The 9,696-nt window shown below is 41.0% G+C and overlaps 1 pseudogene; it reads right to left on the reverse strand.

Annotated features, from left to right (window-relative positions):
* Positions 1-803: 803 nt before the first annotated feature.
* LOC114008580 (uncharacterized) lies at positions 804-953 on the reverse strand (annotated as a pseudogene).
* Between the last annotated feature and the right edge of the window lie 8,743 nt (positions 954-9,696).

The following is a 9,696-nucleotide window of genomic DNA, read 5'->3' on the forward strand; positions in this document are numbered from 1 at the left end:
CTTTCACCTTTGGCATCCTGGGTTCACCTCTGGCTTGTTTCTGTACTTTAAGCCTTGAACTGCCTGTTGGGAGCAGGGGTGACCAGAGAGCCCTGCTCAGTCCTGGATGGGCTTTCTCTTATGTTAACCAGCAGGGCGGGCCACCTTAAATGATCAGAGTCCACCTCAGGAGAGGGCCGTCTGAGGTCAATGTCAGGGTCAGGGGTCAGGGTGTAGCTGCTGGCTAATAGAGTGTAAGCTAACACTGTTGTCAAATTGCTGGGCTAAGAGACAATGGCTGCCTTCCGCTGATGACCTCACCCTGGGGGTGGGGGCTATTGGCTTTATTGGAAACCTGCCAGTCTCAGAGGTGATGGAAGTGGCTGATCACAGCTAAAGACTGTTTGATTGTTGATGGAGAGCCAGGTCTGTGGTTGGTCCCCAACTGAAAGGCCTGCAGAGCTGCTTATTGATGGCTGAGTTTTCTACATATGATGGATTTCTCTTCTGTTTCACACGCAGCTAGATTATTATTCAGTTGTGGAGGCTGGCTGTGGTGGCTGGTGGACATAGATTTTTCTGGAACAGAGAGCCACTGGAGGCGATGTTGTCACTGACTTTGGGGATGACGCCAACTTCCTATTGCCTGTTGAATGGGCCTGATTGGTTCTTGAAAGGAAACCAACCCAGAATGAGTTGAAAATAGATGGAAGAGGTCACTGAAGTCCAAAGGATTAGGTGGACATGAAAAAAGGCAATGAATGTGTTCTGGAAGACAGATAGTATTCTATCTAACAATATCCCAGCATCAAATTTTCAACCTATCCTATGTAGAAAGAAGAAATTACATGTCTTTACCGGTGGCATATCACCAGTCTAGAGGTGCCATTAAGTATTTGGGAAAAGTTTTCAATTAGCAATAATCGCGCCTCGGATAAACCTCATTGGCTACGATACTGCCACTGCGCAAAGCTCCATTAAGTATTTGAATAAAAAGAGGTTATACTAAAATACTTTGAATTCCAAAAATTCCCAGTATAGTATGAATTCAAGAGAGACCAAAGACAGGAGGTGGAAAACAAAGTATATATTAAAAAAAAAGGCATAAGGATCATGGAGGATTACCAGCTAACACAAACCCCCAATAAGCCTACTCAGACAATAAATGACTAGAAAACATAAACGGGAGAACAGCTATTGAAACTCTAAGGTTATTCTCCTCTTATGCTAGGCCTGGGGAAAATCCATATAGAAATGGTACTACTAGTCCTTAAGTCTCTAACTGAACAGAGATAACAGAGATAGTGATGTATCCAAGGGAAGCGAAGTGAAGTTATGAGGCAAACTTGAGTTGTTTTTCCTAGAGCAGATTAGACTGAGGGTGGCATTAGTACCCTTGTGCTATATTCCACTATAGGACCAAAGCTATGGCTTTTGGCCATGCTGATAGATTATAAGACATATGGCGAGACTTTGGCTCACCTTGGGGTACTGTCTTCACCTCTTTCAGACTTAGTTTTCTTCTGTGTTAAAGGGGATTATGCCAGGCCAGCAGTGATGTGGAGGGCTAACACACTGGATCCCACATGAACAGTTGCATGGTTTGAGTTATGGACCTGGTGGCTTGAAAGTCATGCTGGTTATGTTTGTGCATGCCCAAAATCCTGAGAGGAGAATGGAGGAGAAGGGACTGCAGTATGGCCATCCCTCTGGCAGGTGATTTCTCACTTTCCTTTTCCCCCTGCCCCTTGTCTCTCTCTGGTGAGCGCAAGCACCCTATAGAAAAACAAAAACTAGCAAACAAAGAATCAAAACAAAGAGATTCATGCCATCCAGCCACCACAGGTCCAATAGAAATTAATTTTGATGTAGAACTATTAATAGAGTACAAAGTCCACACTCAAAACACACTAGCATTCCCCCACCACCCGCCCCGGCCCTGCTCTGTGTGGCAGGGACTTTTTGATGATGGGTTTTGATAAATATGGGGTCTTGGATAATACCATCTATTTAGAGAATACAGGCAAACTCCACTTGACTGCAGGGTGATGACTTACACTAAAGATTAGAAAAGCATGTTCTATAGGCTAAATATGGCCACTCCTTATTTTTATAAATAAAACTTTATTGGAACACAGCCATGCTCATTCATTTATATATTGTCTATGTCTCTTTCTGTACCAAAATAGCAGAACTGAGTTACTGTGAGAGTGTGACCTGAAAAACCTAAACTATCTACTATTTGGTCCTTGTAGAAAACATTTGTCAGCCTCTGACTACACCAGTGGTGGAATTTCTCTCTCTCCTTTTTTTTTAAAGAAAGTCTTATGTGGAAATTGAATATGCAAAGCAAGTTCAAGAAACAATTGTTTTTTCAGGGAGTTGAATTCTTTCCTGTTTGGCACAAATACTTTACTTTTGGTAGAATTTCCATGGTTCCATGGAGCATTGTGAAAACTATGAACTGGGTGATCTCTGGATATTTCTTTAAGGTCCTAGAAACTCAGTAATCTCTCAAGAGATTAGAGAATGGGATAGCAAATCTGCCTCTGCGTGGCAAGTCCTGGTTTTTTTCTTTACTACTAATTGTGTGACGTAGGCTAGTTTACAGCATCCATTTTCTCATTTTAAGAATGAGGAGGGACCAGCAGTTGGCATAATGCCTATGTCGCTGGACTCGCATGTAGTTGACTGTTGTTAGAGTCCCAGACCCGGTGGCTTAAACTCACACCGGGTGCGCGTGCATGCATGCCCAAGATCCTGAGAGGAGAATGGAGAAGGGATTGCGGTGTGGCCATCCCCCCTGGGGGTTGATTTCTTGCTTTCTGTCTCTCTCTTTCTGGTGCGTTCATGTGCCCTATAGCAAAAATCTCTCAAAAAAACCCATAAGAATGAGGAAAATTTTGTCTCATAAATTGTAAGTATTAAACGAGCACTTGAAATAGAGCTTGGCTGAAAATTAGTGCTTGGTAATTGTTAGTAATTATTATTAGTATTTATCACATTAATATATTATCAATAAGATACTGATAATATTATTTATTATATACATTGTTTATTCATGTTAATATCAATAGCATTATTAACATTTCATACTAATTACATTAATATAATACATTAGTACAGACATCGATAATCAAGTCTTTATTGTTGTTACTATTTTGGGCCTTCCTTTGTGCTATGGACATCATCTGCAAATTGTTCTAAATATCCCTAACAACGTTTTCTTCTGATTAGTTAATTAATTCAATTGGTCACTTAACACATATGTTGTGTGCCAAAGCAATCAGTAAATGAGCCGAAGTCCGTTTAATGCCAGCTGTGCAGTAGCGTTTTCTCAGTCATTTCCAGCAGTTCGCATTAGTGTTTATTGCTCCAAATCTTACATGGAGTTTCAGAGTGACACTGCTGCTCAAAACAACTTCCTATTACTCCATCTCCGGCTGTTCCACAATTAATTTTTCAACTAGCAGTTTGGTTTCAATGCCTATGAAGTAATTAGATCTTAAAGGCTCTTTACCAGGATTTTATCCTGTCAACGAACGTGAAAGAAACCATAATTATTATTTAATATTTACTGTCTTCATTGTGATATGTAGATTCACAGGTGTCACTTGACTCATGGTTGAAGATTACATAGAATAGTGCCGTCAAGTATGTGGAGAACGTGGCTGGACAAACTATAGGCCCAAGTTCTCGATGCTGCCATGTAACATACTGCTCTGTTGAACGGCACATTTTGGATCAAGTAGTTCTAAATCTGTTATCTGTAAGTGCATTTTCTACAGTGTGACTCCAAAATAGTACCTTTCAAAGATGACATTCATGATTTCTTGTACGTAGCAGAGTGAGCTTTCTGGCGAGTTATGTTTCCCACCATTGTCTATAAAAATAACAGAATGGACACAATTGCAAATGCCACAGGATGAAGGCTTTAGAACCTTTGAGGTCATCCTTCTACCCCCATTGACTGGTTCAGGTTATCCAGACCCAGATGCAGAGCTGCTGGCCAGAGTGGCAGGTAGACAGTATCATCTACTAACCGTCTACTAGCTGTCTACTAAGACTGTCATCCATATTGTAGAGAGCTAGTGTGGCCCAGTGGTTGCGTGTGTTTAGAAGTAAGATAACCCCAAGTTTAAGTCCTTCCCCGTCCCTTTTCACCTGATGACTTTTGACAAGTTGTTGTACCATTCTGAGATTCAGTTTCCTCATCAATAAATGAAAATAATAACCTTCTTAGACAATTTTTTGCATGTCAAATAAAATAAATAAATTGGGGTGGATTAAAGAATAGCATAAACATAAAAACACATGAAAGGAGCCAGCAGGTGGCATGGTGGTTAAGGGCGCTGGGCTTTCACATAGCTGACCGCAGTTTGAGTCCCAGACCTGGCGGCTTGCTTTCTCACTTTCCCTCTCTCTCTCTCATTCTGTCCCTCTCTGGTCAAATTAAAAGAAAGAAAGAAAGAGAGAGAGAGAGAGAGAGAGAAGGAGAAAGGAGGGAGGAAAAAGTTAAAATAATTCTAAATTTTTAAAAAAATAAAAGCACATGAAATAAACTTGAAAAACACTTAGCCATCTACATCCTAATAATACAAGTTAGAAGGTTAATTAAAAGAGTATGCATACTCACCAGAAAGAGACAGAGGCAAAGGAAGAGGGAAAAAGAAAAAGCACCCCCCCATGGTGAATGGTCAAGCTACAACCCCTTCTCCATTTTTCCATCCTCTTGAGATTTTGCGCATACATACATGTATGTACATGTGTGTACCCAGCCTATTTCTTAAGTCACCAGGTCTGGGAGTCAAACCATGGGGGGGTGGCCATGTGAAATCTGGCTGCCTTAAACACCAGGCCATGGAGCCAGGTTCATCTTTGTGTCTCCATCATTTTCTAGCAAAGAACCTTGTACATTTCAAAACTCAATATGAATCTGGGACCAGCAGTTAGCGTAATGGCTATGTCGCTGGACTCCCATGTAATCGACCATGGTTTGAGTCCCGGACCCGGAGGCATAAACTCACGCCGGGCGCGTGTGTGTGTGTGCCCAAGATCCTGAGAGAAGAATGGAGGAGAAGGGATTGTGGTGTGACCATCCCCCCTGGAGGGGTGATTTCTCGCTTTCTGTCTCTAATGTCTCTCTCTGTCTGTCTGGTGAGCGCACGCGCCCTATAGCGAAAATCTCTCCAAAAAAAACCCCTCAATATGATTCTGTTGAACTGAACTGAATTTCTTTGTGTATCTAGTAAAATTCTACTAAAAATAATCACTGGCACAACTATGATATGCACAGATGGGAGACATAGGTGCTATTATAAATCAGCAAACTACTGAAATCAACATCACGAAAACGAAAACAAACTCTTACACAGAATGGGCAGATACAATGGAAAATCCTTTGGTAATAAAAAAAAATGAAGGAATACTAAGATGTGGATGAACGTTGAAAACATGCTAAGTGAAAAAACCAGTCACAAGATCACATAGTGAGTTATTCTGTGTATATGATGTACTTACAGCTCAAAATTTAATAGAAATAGAAATCGTATTAGTGGTTGCCAAGGGCTGTGGGGATTAGGAGGGAAATGAGAATGGGGCATTACTTTGGGGTGAAGATGTTTTGAAGTTGAATGTGGGAATTGCAACTCTGGGAATATAGTAAAAGCCATTGAATTATACACTTCAAGTGAGTGAATTACACAAATTGTATCTCAATAAAAATTGTTAAAAGTTTTCTAAAGGGTGGACAAACACATTGAACTACTGCGATTACAGGTAAATGTCTAAGATGGTTCAGCTACATGCTTTAGGATCTAAAAACTTACAGATACCAAGTTTACAGATCTGATAGAATGTGTAACATATGAAACCCCTATTTTTGCTTAAAAATGAATATCAAGGGGCCAGCAGGTGGCATAGTGGCTTAGGCATTGGACTTGCACATGGCTGACTATGGTTTGAGTCCCAGAACCAGTGGCTTGAAGCTCACACTGGACATTTGTGTGTGTGTGCCCAAAACCCCGAGAGGAGATTGGAGGAGAAAGGATTGCGGCATGGCCATCCCCCCGGGGATGACTTCTCACTTTCTGTCTCTCTGTCTCTCACTATCTTTTTGGTGAGATAGCAAAAATCCCAATAGTAAAAATCTCTCAAAAAAATGCAGGTCATTTCTAATGGAATTATAAGTGATTTTAATTTTTACTTTTTAATATATATATTTCATAAAATTCATACAATTAATTTATATTGCACACAATCCCCAACTTACGATGGTTTGATTTAAAATATTTTTTTCTCTTTTTGGGGGGAGAGGTTTTTGCTACAGGGCACATGTGCTCACCAGAAAGACAGAGAGAGAGACAGAGAGACAGAAAGCAAGAAATCACCCCCCAGGGGGTGATGGCCACACCGCATTCCCTTCTCATTCCTTCTCCTCTTGGGATCTTGGGCATGCACGCACACGTGCCCGGTGTCAGTTGAAGCCAGCGGGTCCAGGACTCGAACCGTGGTTGCCTACATGGGAGTCCACTGACATAGCCATTACCCTAACTGTTGTCCCGACTTAAAATATTTTTGACTTATAGCGTATTTATCAGGATAGAACCCTATCTAATTTGATGAGCATCTGGATTTTGGAAATAGCTAAATATTATTAAAACAGAATGTTCAATGAAAACAAAAAGTAGTGAGAGACAAATGAAGGCAAGAGCTAGGTAATTAAGAAAGGCATCTTCAGAGAGAAAGAAGGTACATGATAATTGAAAAAGGCTTCTTGGATGGGAAAGAAACGTTACATGTGGAGAATGGGCAAGTGGCCCATGCAATAAGAGCTCACACCTGGTTTTAGGAGAAATGAACAGGGTGAACTGGGCAGAGGCAAATGGGAGGAAGGCCTTGAGGAACTGTGAGAAGGGTCTGAATCTGACATCAAGATACAGAGAATGACTCCCATTCAGTGGGAAAGAAAGTTGTGATTGATTAGTGATGCCTGTCACAGGCATAGAAATGGGATGAGGAAATTATGGGCATCCATGCCACATATTTGCATTTTCTATCCCTGGATTCAGCCTTATTTTCTTCTTCAAGTCCACAAGAAATCAGAACACATTTATGTCTCCTTTATGTGTTGAGGTCTGACAAAGCAGACTTGGAGGACTAATTTGAATTCCTTCTCATGAACATATTCTAATCCACTTGTGCTCCTTGAGTCAAATCAAAGAATAATTTACTTGTTAATACTGGCCTTTCTAGAGGTCTACCACCCAAAAACGTGTGCTCTAATTTCAGCATTATACCAGTTAACAGGCTGAAAAATAAAAATAAAAAAAAAACCCAAAAAACAAAAATAAAAATGACAGAGAGAGGCATAGTGGAGAAGTGAGGAGGCCAGACTCCTGGCCTTTTTAGTTGTTGAAAAGGTCTTCTGCAGGGGATAGAGACAGGCTGCTACCCCTGGGAGACACCCATCCTTCACTCCAACAGAAGATATTTTTAGTATGTCCTGGCCACCAAATAACTGTTCACATGCCCCAAATGATGATGAATTCATTCCAACAACAAGACCCTAGATATCACTCAACTCCAGTCAGTCATAACAGCTGACAAATATAAAATATAACACACACCCGGGTAGCCTTGCTTTTCCTTTTCTTCAATATGCATATTCAAGAATCTCATTCCATTCCTAGCTGTCAGAGATGGTGACAGTTGTGGGGGGTTTCCTAGCTTTATCAAGGAAGATTATTTTTTAACCCAAATTATTTTCCATTGTAAATGTTTAAATCCATATTAAGTCCAGATTAATGCAGGAAGCAGCTTCAAAGGATATCAACCGAAGGAGAAATAATAAATGAAATTGTTAAGGATGGGTCCCATCTTAAGGAATATTTTCAGACTAGAAAAGAAAGTTGTTTGGATTTAAAAGATATCTAAGGAAAATATGTTTCTTTGGGATTGCTGGCTTCTTTCACTGACACCCAAACTTTGTATACAAACTAGGGTCTGTAGCAATTTTTTTTTTCCTTTCACATGATTGGAATTAATAATGCAGATAAACCCTAAATAAATCAGGATTAGCGTTAACCGCATCTTGGAGGGTTAGGATGCTATAGGAAAATGAAAAGAGAAAAAAAGATGTGTATTTTTTTCTTTTCTTAAAAAAAAAAAAAGATAGAAAAATCCAAAAACACAACTGCAACTGCCTGGGCTACTGGGTGAGGAGGCATGTGAAGGGGTTTGGGGGAGGGGAGCAGAGTAATAGGGAGACGGGAGGACCAGCTGAGCTGGGTAATCAAAGCCCTTCTAATCGCTGCAGCTCTGGAGACGTGTTCAAAGGCTCTTTCCTGACCACAGGCTGAGCAAGGTCACAAGTGAAATGCAGTTGCCGGGAAGGGGGGAGGGGTGTCTGGGATTTTTGGATCGCTTTGCTATCAAGGCTTTCTTAGGGGGACGTCAGCTGGTTTGCCAGACTTTAGCATCTCTTCTGGAAGCAAGTTCAACTTTCTGGTTTTTAGGGAGTGACGGCCCCTCCCCCCACACCATGCTTGCCAAACCAGCGAAGGAAAAAAAAAAAATTCAACCCTGAATGTTCATTCCCACCTGAAAAGTTTCTCCCAGAGCTCTGAACTTGGTGGAAGGAATCATTTTCTGATAAATAATTGCACCTTGGGATGAATTTTATTGAAGCCATTTAGATTCTTTGATATTTCTGCATTGGGGTCACTAAAAATGGCCTGGACACATTGATTCTAGACTCTGCCCTCATCCTTTCCCTTTCAGGAGCCCTAAAGGCTGCAGATGAGGATGACTGAGTCCTTTCCTTCTGGTCACTGTGAAGCTTTAGTTCTTAGAAAATAAATGCCTATTAAAACCTCTTAATTCTTAGCAAAGAAAGAAGTATTTTTAACCAAAGATCACACGATTGCAGATTTCAGCTGTCAGTGAGAAGCTAGAGTGGAGGCAATCATTGTGAGACCGTAATCCTCCTCCCCTCATTTCAGTCCGGAACGATTAGTAATTGTCTTGCTTTCTCACTTCCCCTCCCTGTTGCTGAAGTGCAGTCCTAGGATCTGGCATCCATGTGACACGACCCCTTGCTGTGCCTCTCTTTAGTAAATGCACGGGTCTCGGATCTCGGTTTGGTCCTAATATTCAAGCAACCAGCCTGGTCTGAGGTTTTTCAGAATTTTTGGAGTTTGGAAAGATCAAGTCTCCCATCTGTTTCCTGTTCCGTTTTTCAACACTTCCTCTTCTCCTTCCTGCACCACTGACTGGGCACACACAGCCCCTGGACAGTCGCTCCCTGTCTGTGAAATAACAAGAAGAGACTGTGTGGGACGATTTTATTATCCTTGTAGGTTTGCCATTCAGTCTCCTGCAAGATGCACTAAAATTGGAAAGAAGCAGCAGACTTGGGGGTGGGCACCTCTTTTCTCAACTCAGGGTGTAATTCTTTAACAATCTCTGTGGTCATTTGTGGGGACTTTGCAGTAGGTTGAATAGAGAAAAACCAATATACATTTTAGGGAGTCTTGATAGTTACCATGGTAATTTGAGATTTTGGTAAATAGAAAAACGTTCTGGGGAAAAAGCATTAAGTCTTATATAAAATGTTCAGCCTTCAGAAAACCTTGTTACACTGAAGATGGGTGAAGAGTGGGGGAGATATGTGTAGTGATGGCCATTTATATATGTATGTGTATATATATATATATA

This window comes from Tupaia chinensis, unplaced genomic scaffold (genome assembly GCF_000334495.1).
Source record: "Tupaia chinensis unplaced genomic scaffold, TupChi_1.0 Scaffold000355_1, whole genome shotgun sequence".
NCBI classification, from domain to species: Eukaryota; Metazoa; Chordata; class Mammalia; order Scandentia; family Tupaiidae; genus Tupaia; species Tupaia belangeri.